The sequence below is a fragment of the Puntigrus tetrazona genome, chromosome 7, assembly GCF_018831695.1.
Source record: "Puntigrus tetrazona isolate hp1 chromosome 7, ASM1883169v1, whole genome shotgun sequence".
Classification (NCBI taxonomy): domain Eukaryota; kingdom Metazoa; phylum Chordata; class Actinopteri; order Cypriniformes; family Cyprinidae; genus Puntigrus; species Puntigrus tetrazona.
In genome coordinates, this window is record NC_056705.1 from 612978 (window position 1) to 630775 (window position 17798).

At 37.3% G+C, this 17798-nt stretch overlaps 1 pseudogene; it reads right to left on the reverse strand.

Annotated features, from left to right (window-relative positions):
* Positions 1–17798, reverse strand: LOC122348807 (annotated as a pseudogene).

Below are 17798 nucleotides of genomic sequence, written 5' to 3' on the forward strand. Positions count from 1 at the left end.
TCATTTTCTGGGGACAGCAGCAGGCTCTTCTAGCTCAGGGGGGTCCATCGTCTGCCTGTTTTTCTTCTTTTTCTCCTCCTTTCTCTTTCTGTTCTCCTCTTCGTCTTCCCAGTCCGGTTTCACTGATGTCATCATCTGAGATGTACCAGTCGGGTTTGACGTCTTCCTGTTCGGTGTTCATCTGGTCGGTGACCTCTGGCTCGGGTTTGTGTTTGAGGTCTTCAAGCTTCACAGGCTACAGCATCAGCCTTCACATGGTCACTTCAACTTTAGAGGAGCACCATGTTCACAAAACTGCTCTTCCGTCAATCACCTCTGAAAACAACACACAGAAGTCTGACTTATAGAAAGTAATTATTCAGAATTTATTCAACGTTTAGTTTAAAAAAGGTGATCTCCAATAGGAATAGTGGTTTTACTAATATATATATATATAATGTATATGTATATGTGTGTGTGTATATATATATATATATATATATATATATATTTATAAATGTTTTTACATATATATATATGTATATATACAAAAACCTGCTTAAAAATGCTTCAAGTGTATAGTAAACCAACAATTTGGTAGACTAACACATTAGTAATTAAGAAGAAAAATAATTAAAATATAAAAAATGACAAAGCACATGGAATTTCAAACTGTTTATGCACTAAAAAAGATCACTTTAGTTTATGAAGTATATTGATAAATCATAGAGGGTGTGAATGTATCTTACTTACATAAGTGGATGTCCTTATGAAACACTTTGTCCCCCTCAAACTGAATGTGGCATGTTAACTGCAGGTTGACAGAGACAAAACAAAGAAAGCAAATGTATTTCTGGACAAAGAGAACATTAGATGCTGATGTGGTTTCTAAGGTCAGCTTTGAACTCACCACTGTGGGTTCGCCTCCCGCATTAGAATGCTCTGGACTGGGTTCTTTAGCGTAGATCGTGACCCACGACCTGCTTTCTGTCTGGTGCCAATCATGCCTGCCAAGCCACCTTCTTTTTGTCCTGCAGAGCAAACCACGACGCCTGGCGTTCACGATGACTGTTCTTCATCATACAGTGTCCATGTAAATAACAACATCTGACGAGCGCTCACAAAAGTCCATTAGCCGTCACCTGTTTGGCGATCAGCAGTGTTTTCCAGTGGTGCAGCCCTTCTGATCCAGGAAGGCGTTGAAGTCGGTGGTTTTTATGCAGCAACGTTTCCAGTATTTATATCTAGGCGGTGATAGAAGCAAATATGAACCATCGCATCATAAAAACATATTTAGTGGCGATGTTAAGAACAACATTAAATATGAATACGATCCAGAGGCTTTTATGAAATGTTAGATCATGCTTGTACTGTAAAATGTTTAAAGATTCAGAACAGGTTACTGTATGCATGTAGACCAAGCAGACCCAAACAACATAGGTTTCTTACCCTTCGTGGAAGGCGGGCACCCGGGATGATATCTGCACATCTCTGCATCTGTCTGGGGACCCTGGTAGATCTGAACACAAACCATCAGCGTTTGAACTGATCATCAGGGAGTCCAACACGATGTACCTCAAACTAAAAAGGCATCTCTGGTCCAGAGAAACACTCACAGCTCAACACATTTACAAAAGACAAACTTTATAAGCGCTGATGCACCTAGTTTCAACACAAGCTCCTGTCATCCATTTACTGCCTTCACACCTGAAAATACACTCATCTTTCTACTCATTCAAATAGATATAAATGAGCAGGAAGCTATTAACAGGAAGCTATATGTGCTGTCTGTCTGTCACAAATATATAAGCAGTAAGCACCATTAACTCTGACAAAGAGAACCAATATTATGTCTTTACAGGCTTTTTTAACAGTCTAGAGACTAGCATGATTCAGAAATGAAGAATTGTCTTCCTTTTACTTTAAATTAGATTTCAGTTTCCACGGGGATGAATTAGAATCTGCGCTTCAAAGTCTGGATCAGTTTAAAAAATGGCGTTTGATGAAATGTCTAAATTAAATTCCTGGTGTTTTCCAAACCGTCGATGATCGGCGTGCTCATAATGATTCATAACACCGCGAAAAGACAAACTCACGCTTAAGTGATTAATTGAGTTGTGAATGACACCAGGTTTAGTTCTCCATATGACGGACTAAAGAATGGCTCCGGCTAATTAATTAACATGATGAACTTTGGGATTTCCAGCAAACTAATCCATTAAAGATGATGAGCTTTAACAGAAGGCACGTAGGTCCAAATCCCAGGAAGGGATCTGAACCCGTGGCTTTACTCATTAATTCTGGCTCATCTTCTGCTCTGGGGCCATTTACATTTCACGTTACACCGGTAAAAAAGATGAAGTAGAGTCATTTTGTTATCCTGTCCCTTCTGACATCATTTACTCTGAAGTAACACAATTACATCGTTTCATTAACAGAAAAAAACATCCTGGAGTCAAATGGTGACCCGAGAAACAGCGCCTGGTTACTTTCTTCAAAATATCTTCCTTTGTGTTGAGCAGAACAAAGAGAATTTATGCGAATTTTGGAAGTACTCGGGCTGACGGTTTTACTATTCCTTAAGCGCTGTCTTTCTTTATTATGACACTAGATGGCACATGCACTGTATATTTTGTATATTTGTTTGTTGTACATGAGCACCTACTGTTTGCATCACATTCTTGCTTCACTTCCCAACCACCATGACGACTCTCTGGGACAGCGAAGCGGAAGAGATTAGACATAAAGTGACGGGAGAAAAGGTAACCACAGGAAGAAAAACAGAAAAGTCTACTGCAGGTGACAGAAGTAAAGACAGCGGACGACAGGTAATAACTAACATAAAAGGTTTGAAATGAGCCATTGGGTATGAATACATGAGACATAACACTTCACTAGACCTGTGAAACCAAAAAGCTGATAACAGTTAAACTCATGATATTTTGAATATTTAGTTAAAAATAGCTACATAAATTGAATTTATAAATGTACCTCCATCCAAAAAAAAAATTAACAAAACACCACAGAAATAAATATGATTCGGATCAGTGTTATTTTAAAAATGCATTCATATTTTACATAAGTTTGTTAGTATATTAAATTGGATTAAAAATTGATGTTTTTCTCTTTAACTTTAGTTACATTTTTGGTAATAATAATAATAATAATAAGAGTTAAACTAACGTTGATACCTAGAAATATATTTTATTTTATTCCATTTCACATTTATTTAGCTTCAGGTAAATTATTTTTGTTAACGGTTTTAGCTTCATTTATCATTATTCTCCTTATTAGGACTATATTAAATACAAACTTCGCAACATCAATAAATTTGGTTGTGCTAAAGTAAATTATTGGCTGCAATGACGATTAATACGCTTATTCATATTTTTTTATTTTTATTAAATTATAATGTCAATGCTATGGTATGTGAAAAGATTAGGCTTTTATTTATCAATATCATTTAGCCTTTTTGCCTTATTCATGCGATTAACAGTATTGAACCATCATGTAATAATGTATTATTAAAACGAATACCTCATCAATTAATTTTAACGTTTTTTTACTTCTGTTGAGCTGCAACATTAAACAATATTGTGCGGCGCAATACATTTTGTGAATAACTATCTGCAAAGTTGCTAATATTAACATGAGCTTAGTTTGAATGCATTGTTATCGATTTATTTAAAGCTCATGTTTATTTGGTGCTGGTCAAAGCAGTAAAGCATCCCAGTGCACATCAGTATGAAGCGTTCTTGTGTTTCCTCACCCAGCTTCTCTCTTCTCCCTCTCCAGTGATCTCCATTTTCTCAGCGATCTGAGCCAGAGAGGGAAGCGATCTTCCTGCAGCTGTCTTTGGCTCGTCCTGAGCTGTGGAGGGAATCGGGGAAAACATGTCACTGTCTGTTTTATTCAGCAGTCCAGAAGGGCAGCTTCTCTTTTTTTTGGGGGTGGGAGGTGGGGGAAGAAACGGACAAAGAGGGCTTCAGAAAGAAAACAAATTCTGTATTCAGAGCGTGGGTTGGTTCGTGAAACAGAACACATTGCGACTACGGTATACCTGGGTCTCTCTTTTTCCAGGGCTTCTGCAGATTTGGGTCCCTGGTAGATAATTTCCCCTCCACTGTGGCGCTTCACGTCTCCTTGTCGAGCGTCACCTCTCTGGCATAGAGGCTCCTCCAGGCTTCGTTACTATGGCGCCAGCGAGTGCAACCTGAGAGGACATGCGGAAAGCAGAGCGTGCGATCAACATGTGACTGGGAAAATAATTATCAGGCGCAGAGCAGATGAATTACGCGTTTGAGATTACGGCTCAGCGATTGGATTCAGCTAACATGGTATAATTACTCATTTCTGAGTTCACACATCTGTTCTGCTTTCTCAGTCATGACATTCGCTACTGCTAACACTAGCTGCTACATGATAATTCGGTATTTGATAAGTCTTTTGATAAAAGCTTCTGCTTAATGAGCGTAAATATGTGAGCGATCTGAATGCTAGCAAATTCAATTTCTACATGCTTTGTTTTTGTTTTATTAATCAGTGTGGTTTTAAACTAGGAGGCAGAGACTTCAAAATTTATTTTAATTATACTTTTTCATTTTAAAAAAAGAAATTTTAAACTTGGATGTAAATTAATTAAGCGTAAATATTAAAACTATCATGACCTTTATTTATAATTGAAGACAGACAAGATTCTAGTATTCCAAGTATAAAGAAATGATTTTCCACAATGAAATTAAATTAAAAAATCATCATTTAAATCAATTGCTTTGGACTTCATTATAATGGTATATTTTATAACACTTTGCCAAGCAGGTCAGTTCAGCTAATAAAATTTATATCATGAATTAATTTTTATTTGACGTTTAGCAATCTGTAGTCAGTTTAATCCATAGAAAATTAAGTGATTTTGTATTAACATTTTTACAATACGGTTCATTTATTAATATTCGTTGCCTTAGAATTATAAGGTTATATCTGACATTTTGTCAAAATGCGATTATAACATATTCTTATTCTGTGAAATCTTATTTACATTATGTGTTGTTTCTTTTGTAAGCCGTGTACATTTTGGCCTTATTTTTTTAGAAAAATAAAAAAAGGGTTCTGAATGTCTCAAAACTGCTCAGAATGCAGATATAACCTTATAATTTTATGAGAGTTTATAATGTTTGAATTATCTTCTCTGGTGCTTTATGGACTATAAAAATACTACTGTACTACACTATACTCGTTTTAAAACATGTGATAATCAACTTCATGTTAATTTAAATCTTTACTAATACACTGTTAAAATCCAAAGTTATATTTGCTAATATTAAGTTGTAAATGAGCTAACATGAACTAGCAATGAACAGCTGTACTTTTATTAACGTCAACAAAGATTAATAAATGTATTTGCTCATTGTTAAGCTAATACACCGATGAATGCTTGGTATGGGTCTTACTGTAAGTGTTACGGAATTTTGTAAACAACAGCAAATGTTCACTTACAGGCCTACTTGCGGTATCTAAGGTAACCAATTGGAACCTCGTTGTAAAATGTTAAAGTATTGTGAGGTTTTCAGATATTTAGTCACTTTGTTGAGTCTGTGTTTGCTGCCGCGTGCAGCGCGTGAACAACGACGCGGATGAAAACCGTCGCGATTAGCATGCAATAGCATACCTTGATTGACAGGGCTCCGAGAAATCTGTCGTCCTCTTTTACAGCAGGACCAGCCCTGGTGACCACCCATACAAACAAACACGTAAGACGGCCAAGGAGCAAATAAAACAAAAACACGAACATTGAAACCCTAGAAGCGAGCCGGCAAAGCGACGCGCTTATCAAGTAAAGACAGAAACGAGCAGACGGCGCCGCTGTCTAAACAATTTGCCAGACACGTCTGAGCTCACCTTTAAGGCGTCGTGGAAGGTGGCACTCCGGGTGAAACTGGCAGGCATCTTTAAGGGATGACAGAAAGCCAGGTTAGGAGGGTTATTTATCTGATCCATCCTCATTACTAATTTTTTTAATAACAGGACGCAATACAGAGACTTGCTCTGCAGAGGAGCCATTTAGCAAATAACATTTGATTTGATCAGAACACCTCCGTGTGCTCGAGACTTCGCGGATCCGAAACTTGAAGAACGAACTACGGTCTAAAATCACCTTTTTCTACAATTTCGAATGTGTAAATAAAACTGCAAATGAAATCTGTTCATTTCATTCGTCTCCTGAACAGCGGATCTCCTTCACTGCAGCAACTGTCAGCTCATATATATGAATGCATTTTGTTTTTATTATTATTTCCAAAACAGTTTGTTTACAGGTAGCTACAGAAAGTGTCATGGTCCTCTTTCAAGTGGCTAAACTTTTACATTTTAGCTATTTTTGATAGCCCTGTAATATCCTTCCATGACCTTCACATGAAAAATTTATATATACACACATTCAAGATATTAAGCTTTACATTCTATAGGCTATATACTGATGAAAAGTAAATGGATTAAAATCATGCCATCCTGAGTTTTTAATGGCGTGGAAATCGATCACAGCCTCTGTTGTAACACAGTGAGCCATGTTGGCCTGTTAGGTATTTAGGTTGACTTTATGGCTGGACTCTTTTCACTTCTTTATACGCTCTGTCCTGTGCTCGTCTCGGAGTACTTATGAACTCGTGCAGCCGCTGTGAAACATCCAGGAACTCAGCCGAGGAGAGATCCAGAAGGAACAGCCACGTCCAGAAAAAGAAGGAGAGTGTTCAGTCTGAATGAACAAAAATAGCCAGTGCCATGTGCTCTCTCTCTCTCCTCCTTACAGCTGTTGAGGTCTGTCTGAAAGTGTGACATTCCTGGGGTCTACAGAGGGCAGGGGACACAGCTGAATCATTAATCAACAACAAATGCCACACAATACACCAAAACTATACTAAAGCAATATACAGCATATTTAATTTCTACATATGCAATTTTTAATATGTTGTCTAATGTACACATGAGTTAAAAAAAATTGTGGAAAGAATGCAGTTTTATACTTTTTTTTTTTTTTTTTAATTTTTATACTTTTCCAAAGCAGGCACAAACTAAAATAGTAATGCATTCAATTAATAAACTGCAAACGAAACCTTGAGGAATGGAGTCTAGACAACAACTGACTGTGCAGATGAATATTAATAGACATTCGGAATAAGTCAAATAAATCAAATCTGTTAAAAATGTCGCTGTGCAAGAAACGGTGGCGCGGCGTTAAATCCATTATTCTGAAGGCATTCACTGTGGTTCAGGTTAGAGGCTTGCAACCATAAATTTTCTTCTAAATACAGACAACAAAGCAGAACGAGACAAGAAAGAATGAAAGAACTTACAAAAAACTGACTCAAAGCAAAAGAAGTAGCAAGGAGGAATATAACATACCAGATCAGCACAACCAACCACTGATAAATCATAAAGAAATAACAGATATACACAGAACCGTCCATCACTACGACAACAACTGCTTACTAAAAAACAGCACCATATTTAATAGAACTTTGCAAGCGTTACATGGAACTGTGAAGCAGGCATGTCAGATGCAAAAACATGCAAGAAAACAGGTACAAATTATAAAGCGATCGAAGAAAATGGAGTTAAATCCATCAGGTCTCTTGGTCCTGGGTTGGGCATCTCATTGCAGGCGACCTGGCGACAGTTCAGGAGAGACTGGTATCATAAGATCATTGACTTCAACCAGTGCCGCATGGTTCATGAAGCTCACGGAAACCAAAGGCAGTCGCAGATGAAGAAGTCGAAGGGTGTTTGATTCAGGTTTAGTTACAGATTAAAGGTTTCGCTGACAACCCGATAAGCGTCCTACCAGACTTGAGGCGTGATGTACAAGCACAACCAGACATGTCTGATTCCTTTTCCCCAATGGTACAGAGCATTGGTGGAGCTCAAATCATTTATATAGAAGAGAACATCACCTAGTCACAGCTTCCGTCTGAACCACAACCTTCAGAAGAGTTGAGAGCAAGTGAATGACCCAAACCAGATTTAGTTACTTAGTAACTAGTAACTAGTGAAATGCGTGCCATATTGTCCAGGAGTACCTTGCCATGATGACAGCGGTCACGAACCATTTTATCTTTTAGATGGACCCGAACAGCCAAAGACTTGGTGAGGTGGGAAAAAAGGAACACAATATGGCAGGTGTTGCTGTACATCCTTTTCCAAACATCATAACCACACATCCCACTTTGCGTTTCACTGTTTGGACAACTTCTAAACAGTTGAAGTTTGAATCTTAAAACAGAAGAGATACACAAAGAAACATTGGTTGATTTTCTGTTTCAGGAGTCAACTGTCAAAAAGTGCTACAAAGAAAAAAATCAGGTGGTTCCTATTTGCGTGAAACTCGTGCAATAGATTCAACAGAAATCACATTGACCAGGCGAGAAAACAACACAACACGGCACTACACAAGAATTTGACCAGGTATTTAAGCGTGCGTTCATACTGTAAAAACCCTGCATTATGGGCAGTAGGCAGGAATGAAGGTGCAATTTCAAGAGGCAGAAGAAAACAAGAAACCGGACACCTAAAATGAACTCGAGGGCAGTGATTTTCCTGCTTGGGATAAAACTTAATGAATAGGATGACAGACAGAATGAAACCAAACAAAAAAAATAACCAACAACTCAGGAATAAAAAGGGACTTTATTTATGTGAATGAATGTCAGACAAAATGAAAGACAAAATGTTAAACACAATCCCCAATTTCTGCTTTTCATTTTCACCATGCTGGATAAACTCCTTATGGTCTGCATAAGTAGTGCAAAAAATAAAATTATAATAGTACAGTGAAATAGGCATAAACATGGAGGTTTGTGTTCTCCTTTTGTGGCATTAGATGATAAATGGATAAAGAAAAAAATTGTTGCTGCATTGCTCCCTGGGCTGATACACAGGGATGATAGGCGCTTCTACCGAATACATATTTCTAAATATACTGCATATATCTCTGTAACAGGAAAATAAGGACAAAAGATGGTAATAAAGTGTAGCAGACAAATAGCCCACATCAAACAAAAACACTAAAGCCAAAGAAGCCAGGAGAGCTCAGGCAACCACCCAGGTGAAAAGGACCCTGAACACCAGAATCCCCACTAGAGGTCTGAGGCGTGCGTACAAGCTGACATCAATTCTGAAGGCAGCTGCTGAGCTGAGTATTCCAGGCCAGCTAATGGTCGAGCGAGATGTATAAAATCAGGCTAAGTAGTTTAGAAGTACACCAGAGCTGGCTGCTCTTCAGCTCTAAAATAAAGGATGAAAGTAGGCGATAGGTCCAATACACTCAGACATTTGCTTTGTGTGCTAACTTAGCCCCATAAACAACAGAACGCTAACAGCTGTTTATATAAAGATGACAAACAGTAACCACAAGGGGAGCTGTGAAAGCAAGAACGTTTCCGTGCATAGCATGAGATTCTAAACAAAAATGGCTTCGTTCTAGGCACAGCCTCCAACTCAGCAAAACAAAGTTCGAAAAAAAAGCCTTTGGTGTGTCAGAGAAAGCAATCATGACCGTTGCCAGTGAAACAAGTCAACAAGCCTATGGAGTTATCCAAAAGCACTAGGTTGCCAAAGAAACTTGCATCTTCAGACAGTCTTTACCACAGCATGGGCTGTTAATGCATGCAGGGTTTTTAATAATATTAAAAAAAAAAAAAAAAAGAGACAAAAATGCTGCTGCTCACAGACCTGTACCAAGGACCAGAAACTGGAGATTACCATGGAAACCCTGGCTCATGATAGCACCCTTGTACATCTTGAGATCTTTCACCCCTCCTGAAGCTCACAATCATACATTCACTCTCTCACTTCACACACTTCAAGCCTCCGTGCGGGATGAATAGATCCCTGGTAAGCAGCATCGCTCCTCTAAGCCCGTTACCTTGCAAACCCAGAGAGCATCAACATTGAGCCTGCATATAAAAGCGTTCAGTCTGAACACGGCGGACCCCTAATGGCTCGGAGAATAAACTGCAAGCATGTTAAGAGACGCTCAGTGAAGAATTATTAACCGACTCGTAGCACTGCTTTAAATTAAGCAAACAGAAAACACGATGCACATTGTTTCTACAAACAGAAGGGCAGGCGGTCACACAGCATTACAACAACAATATAAAACTTGCAGTAAGGGGATAAACTTTAACAACACAAAAGCAATGACCACACTTGAACTGATGGAAAGTCCAGATTCAGAATTAAAAGGAAAGATTTTGTCAGCATTTATTCACTACTTGAACTCCAAGCGTATGTCTGACCTTCTGTAAAACACAAAGCAGCTTTCATGTCCAGCAGAAGAAATAAGTGCATGCAGGGTTGGAATTAATTCAAGAGATGGGTAAATGATGACAGAATTTTCATTTTTGGGTGGGATTATCTTTGTAAGTGAGCTGAGAACCTTGTGCAAGTGACCTTCGATGAAGGATGTCTTATTTACACATTTCTAAAACCATTCTGATGATTTAAGACAGACTGTTATAAACAAGTCACTTAACCTCTTTATAACACGTGCCACTACAAAAAATCACAATCTCTTACAAAGCGGAAAATTCCGATCCAGCTCTTTAAATAGCACACCTGTATTACTCGATATATCAATATTACTAAATCTGCATTGTAGCAACTATTCTGCTAACACTGCAGAAGAGAGACTTTGCATTGCTTACAGGAAGGATTATTATTTGTTACCAATAAGAAATTATTAAATGTTTGTTGCTGTGTGTTTACGTTCAAAACCTTACTGTGAGTGATGATCATAAAAAAAAAAAAAAAAAAAAAAAAAAAAGGGGCAATAAGCTCCATGAAGCCATTTATTTTAAAAATCAGTAAGACTTAAAAATAAAAATAAAAAATTCACTGTAAAGCACAGCTTCTTGGAACTCATTATAGCATATAGCACAACTGCAACCACTCCACATCTCCAGTAATGTTCCATCAGTATATGCAGAAGGAAAAACTAAATGTACGAAGAAACAAAGCAGGAATTATGGGATGATGTGAAAGCTGAAGTTCTAGAAAGGGTTAAAGGGATTTCAGAAAGACCGAATACTTTGGCTGCACAAGCAAAAATAAAGATACCCTGTTAACAGTAGCCCGTGTTGCGAGGAACTGCACAAACAGACTAAGTGAATTTTAATATTGATTTTGGTTCCAAAGTTGCTTAAACACCTGTCGTACGTCCTTCAGAGAAACGAACGCTGTCAGGCGCGAAGTACAAGAAACTAGCTTATGGCATTTCTTGAATCACAAATGTACATAATTTGGCAACATAAAACAGATCATGAGTCATGTCATTTTCTGAAAAAATTAAAAAATAATAACAATAATAATAATATATATATATATAACATACTTTCTGAAAAACAACAAAAAACAAAAAAAAAAAACATAGGCTTAAGCAAACCCTCATTAAAAACAGATTTTTTTTTTTTTTTGAATGGGCTACACCACATGCCCTGTACCCTTCTCCCGATGCTTCGGTCACCCGCTCCCAGGGAGGGTGGTACATAGAGAGTATTTAGAGTGTGAATGTAGTCATAAATGCATTGATATGTTTGGTGCTACAGAAAAAGCGGGAGCAGATGTTTTTATCAGTGTCCTTGGGTGACAAAACAAGTTGGGAGGCCAGTGAGAAGGGCTCTTCATGTGGCTCCAATAACACCAATGCGTGCATATGTATGTGCAAGACCACCATCACGACTGAAGCGAAACCTTTAAAACATTATAAACAAATAAGGATTGACTGACCATTTTGAACAGTAACCAGCAGTAACAATGCGTTATCTGTTACCATTAGACGACTAACGTTGTAGTTATAAGAGACCAGCTTTCAATGTTATATATTAGGTTACACCTTAAATGCATGTTAATAAAGTGCTTGAGGTGCAGGGCACCTTACATAAGGGGTCAAATTCTTTCCTTGTTCTGGAAATGAGAAGCCGAGGGCATTGTGTTAATGAGCCATTTAAACATGTTTATGATGTAGTAAGCTGCACTATTCAGAGTTTACTTTGACATTCGTTTTCCCGAACTCAGCATGGGCATCTTCGTAATGAAGCAAAGATGACAGTAACAGGAAGTCCATTGTGTTGGGCTTTAGATCTAATTTATATTAGTGGGAATAAAAAAAAGAAAAAGAGTGCTATGTACATGGTAATTTAATATCTGCAATAAAATCCACTATTTCTATGATGTATAACACCTGCCAGTAGACATATTGCCCCAGGAAAGAAATGAACCTCCAGATGAAAAATGAGTGTGTGCGCTCTCATCTGGGGTGTGTGTGTGATGATGATGTGTGTGTGTGTGTGTGTGTGTGTGTGTGTGTGTGTTGGGTGAGCCGTTTCAGACAGTGAGGTAAGCATTCTTGACACAAACACATTCCTCTCCATGTCTGCAGCTCTTTCTTTTCAGTCTCGATCTCCTTTTATTTGGTGGTAGTGGATCCTCCTCTCACTAGCTGTGTTCTTTTCAGCTGTCCTTGTTTGGCGCTCTGCTTAAGTGCTACTTACATGAACTGCATCTGTAAAAGGCACTGAGAGTTATAAAAATAAGCAAAAGCGGCACTGAATGGCTCAGTAATGACCGTGTGAATACAGCAGCACTGAACATCTTGTAAATGGAGCATCTGTGAACTTGCCACAGGCAGGGAGCTGTGTGTTTTGTGTGTTGATAATTATTGTGTTAAAATATAATACAGTGAAATCTGCTGATGAAATTTGAATACTTGATTGAAATTGCATCATTCTTAATACCAACAACAAGGCTAGTATTGCTATTTAAAAATGCTGCATTTAAAAAGTTACAAATTATGAAAATATTAGAGTATAGCATTATCTTTAAATGAATTTGACAACTGTATTATTAAAAGACCGCGGTTTTCTGTAATTAAATTGCACCTAACAATAAAATCTGTGATAATAAACATATTTTTACATTAAATCTCCAAATTAACGAAAACAACAAAGGCAAGAAATAAAAAAAAGTGATATTTTAAGCATTCTTAATAGCATCCGTCACTACAAATAAGGAAGCCAGCATCACTTATACCCAGCATATTTATATTGATGAATCATTAAACATTTTTACTGCTGGGTAAAAATAAATTATTAATTCAGTAGTATCCATTCAACATTACAGTTTTTTACAAAAAAATGTCCAGGCCTACTCTGCCATCCAAATTTTAATTTCCTTTTTTTAACAATTACATTATTACAATTATAAAAGTTATAATACATAATGCGTGAACTGCATTATTAAATCAGTTTGAATGAGATCAGTTTGTTTTCCTGCTTTTTTTACCTTTTTGCACAAATAAATGAATTACAATATAATATATATATATATATATGTGTGCAACCTAGTTTGGTGTATTACAGTAGCGTGCCATGGATAAATATGTGTGTGACAAATGTATTGTGACAAAGACTAATAATGTGTATGTGTGTGTGTGTGTGTACGGGCTTTCCAGGGATGGGGTTGGGGTTAGTGGGTCTGAGAACAGGCTGGTTGTACAACATGGGCTGTTGGGTCATTACTAGACCCCTCCCCCTCTGTCCAGCTGAGAGGACCTAAACCCCATCCAAACACAACATTCAGCGTTATTTTCTTTTGGCTATTAACCATTTAATTCATCTCCACAATTATTCATGCAGCCACTATGGAGTACCAACTCACTCACCATTCCATACACAGGCACTTGAGGTGTTGTCATGGGAGCATGCATGGGAGCAGGAGCCTAAAAAGGGGTTATAAATAAACCATCAGTGCACTGGTTATTCATCCTTTACTGATCGAGCGACCAATAGCATACTCACTGATCAAACACTACAATTCAACAGCTCTATGCTCGTAATCATGTCTGGTTCATTTAAAGGCTTGTTTAATTACTCTCTTTTGTACTCATGACAGGTCCAGGAGTATTTTAAACTCTCCTGCACTTATTTCTGAGTGGTCCATTCAACATGCAACACTGCACAACACTGAAGCAAAACAATATAACTCAAGGATCAGTAGTATTAAAAAAAATCGTTGGTCATTTGATTCTCCAGTCAAATAAAACAATGCATATCAGAAGCGCCACTGACGTTTTACTATGTTGTCGTTCAAAGACACATTTAACTGATCAAAAGTTAACTTTTTCTTTTGAACGTTTTCAACACTGATAAACGTTTGCTGAGCCACAAAATCAGTATATTAGAGTGAATAAGGCATGTGACGCTGAAGCCTGGCTGCAAAAAATTTCCTTTGCCATCACAGAAATAATCACATTTCAAAATATGTTAAAATAAAGAAAGCACTTCTTTTTTGTAATTAATATTACACAACATGGCGCACTTTAAAAAATCAAATCAGTGCAGCCTTTACAAACCATAAAAAATAAATAAATCTTATGACCAACTTGTTTGGTGATAGAGTATGTCTGAAATTGCTTTTCTACGACAATGACTTACCTGATAACGATTCACTTAAAAGTTAAATCTTTATTTTAAACTTTATTCTGAACATGGACCGAGAAGCACTGGACGCTGGCACAAGCATGTACTATTCATCAGTTTTGAATCACCAAACAGGTTCACGTAAGCAGCCCCCAAGCACACATTTGCACAAGTCTGCTTTGCAAGTCAAGCTCCAAAAGATGAAATACATCAAATGCTACAGAAAAGGGCATGAGACCAGACAAACATTATATGTCACAGGGAAATCAACATGACATTCTCTGTGTTTATCAGGAATAGAGGGGTTTTGGAAGTCAGAGAGGATGTTGGGCTTCCCAATAAATGCCTTTTCACACAGAGTGAAATTGTTAGCCCATTCACACAGTGTGAAAAATTGCTTTTAGGTCTTTCGTCCTGGGGAAACCATGCAGAAACATCAAACTATTGTTTTAATTAGTCTCAAGAGTACATGAAACATAAAACCCAGTGTGGTAAACAAGCTCAACCTAAAATAGGATTACATAATACACAAATGCATTAATAATAAGTATGATATATAACGACCATATAATGATAATATAATATTAATATATATTAATGTATATAGTAATTGGTCGTTGTGTATGCTATATACATGTATACATAAATATAAATATATATATATATACACACACACACACACACACACACACACCCAAATACCATATACATTAGCTAATTATATATTAATATTATATTATCATTAGGTAAGAATGCTGCGATTTCTAAAAATCTGTGTACAATACTTCTTTAACTTTGATTTTTCTTTTTAATCACACAAGGAAAAATTGTAAAAATAAAATGTACAGAAATAATTAAACAGAATCTGAAAATGGTAGGATTTCACTGTATTTATTTTATTTGTAATTTTATTTAGATACCAAAGCGCAACTGCCCATTTTCACCTCTGATTCACATGATTTAATAAAAATCTAACATTGAACCAAATAGGTGAGGATAGAAATCAAGAAATAAAGGTGTGAGAATGTGAGAGTAGGAAAGGGAAATGTGGGAATAAGAGAGATAACAATGTGTAAGAGAATCGATCCTTAAGTAAGCGATACTCAAAATAATAGAACTGTCGGTTATAGGAGGTACTTACATAACTGAGTATAGAACATTCCAGTCTGCTGGGTTAAGCACAAGAAAGGAGAGATAGAGAAAGACAGAAACATACAGAGCAGATAGAGCATAGAGAGTTGAAGATGTCAGACACAAGGAGAAGCGGGCCGGAAGATGCGGGACCACAGAAGAGTTGGAGAGACAGAAGAGAGACATTGAAGGTTAGTTATTCTGAACATCTGCTCTCTCTCAACTCAAGAGGTTCAGAGGTCAATCTACTCTGAATGCCCTGAGAGAGAGAGACAAAATTGGCCATAAACACATGTAAACAGTGAAAACCCTGTCTCAGAACAGACTAACACATCACCTGCCGAATGGATCAATACACACAACGAGGCAAAGAAACACACACACATACGTTTTTCTTGAAGCTACACAATATAACACAACGACAAGAACTTTCCCCCTCTAACGATTATAGTGTATGAAATCTGGATATTTAGTGTGAGCCAGAGTACAACAGATGGATTCCTTCAGGTTTGTTAGTTTAAAAATTATTAAATTGCGTTTGTCACGAATGAGAATGTTTACATATTCAAGAATGTCTGTATATATTAAGCAATGGATAAATGCACTGTTATCCAGTCACAAAGCCTATTCATACTTTAAAAAGTTGTTTATTTTGTTATGATGACTGTTCATTACATTTCGTTACAGTACCATTAAAGAGACATGAAACATAAGTGTAAATTATTGTTATGTGAGAAGAAAGAGTCCAGCTGCGGTGACACAAATATTAAGAAATCAGTTGCCTGGTCAAATATACAGTTTAAGCGCCATTATTAAAAAGCAAGCGAATGTAGTCTTAAGTAACCAATCATTAATGAAATCTAATTGAAAATAAAATAGTAATGTTAGAATGTATACTACAATTTAAAAAGGTTTGGGGTCAGTAAAACAAATGTATTTATTCAGTAACTATGCAATAATTTGATCAAGATGACAGTAAAGTCTTTTACATCAATACAAAAGATTCTGAAGCGAACCAAAATGTATTGAATAAAAATATAACAAAATAAATGATATTTACATAAAAACAAATAGAACTCTTTTCAACATAAATGTTAGTTGAGCAACAAATATAGAATATCAGAAAGATTTTTTTGATTGATGATGTGACACTGAAGACTGAGGAAGTAAAATAAATATTTTCAGAAAACTTAGGATAAAGAAGTATTTTACAGTTTTTGTATTTTCCATCAAATAAATGCAGCCTTTATGACTTGTGACCCCAAATTTTAAAAGGTAGTTCAAGAACATATTTAAGGGCTCATGTATGTGTGTTGGCAATTGTGGTTTTATAGGGACACAAAGTTTGTTTAATGGCGTGAGAATGAGATATTACAACCAGAAGGGTGTTTTGTGAAGACACTGCCAGCGACTCATATTCAAGAGGCTCAAAAAAAAAAAAATTACCAAATGTGCATGAAAAATACATGTGATTGCTGTGAGGGTAGGTTTGGTGTAGGACAATAACACTGTTTGTAGAATAAACCGTATGCCTATGAGAAGAACCTTCTTAAACCACAAATGCCAACATGTGTGTGTGTGTGTGTGTGTGCGCTCACCATGTGTGTACGGGCATAACTGCAGGTGGCATGGCAGCAGGTGCTTGGGGGGCAGGGCTCCAGGCAGTGGTGCTGCTCATTGTCTTTGACTGCCAGTTAGTGCCACCGATTGGCTTCTTCTCTCCAGGCTGAGTCCACTGCATATCAGACCTGTATCCAAACACATGCAAGAAAATCCAGGCGCTGCCTCTCTTTACAATCTGAAATGATTTAGATAATTAAATGTAAATCCTCACTTTTGCCTGGTGTTCCCCAAACTGCAGGTCTGAAAAGAGAGAGGGAAAAACAGACTGTTAGAACAGCCCCACATCAGCGTAATACTGGAAGACTTACAGCACTGGAGGCATCAGAGACCTATTCATTTCCCCCCTAAGCTGGGTTTAATTCATCTCTGTGTCAACACCCACACACATAGCGTATAGCACCATATGGCTGCTGACTCTGTTCAGTGAAAGTAGCACAAACGCAATTTGAAGGTCAGGGACTTATGACCAGAAGTAAATAAAAGAAAGCCAAACAAACAGACCAATAGCATGCAAGGAAAAGGGACTTACTGCCTACGGTTGTGAGATGAATCCAGGTCATTGGCCAACAGTTTGCACCCTCCTGTGTGATGAGCCAT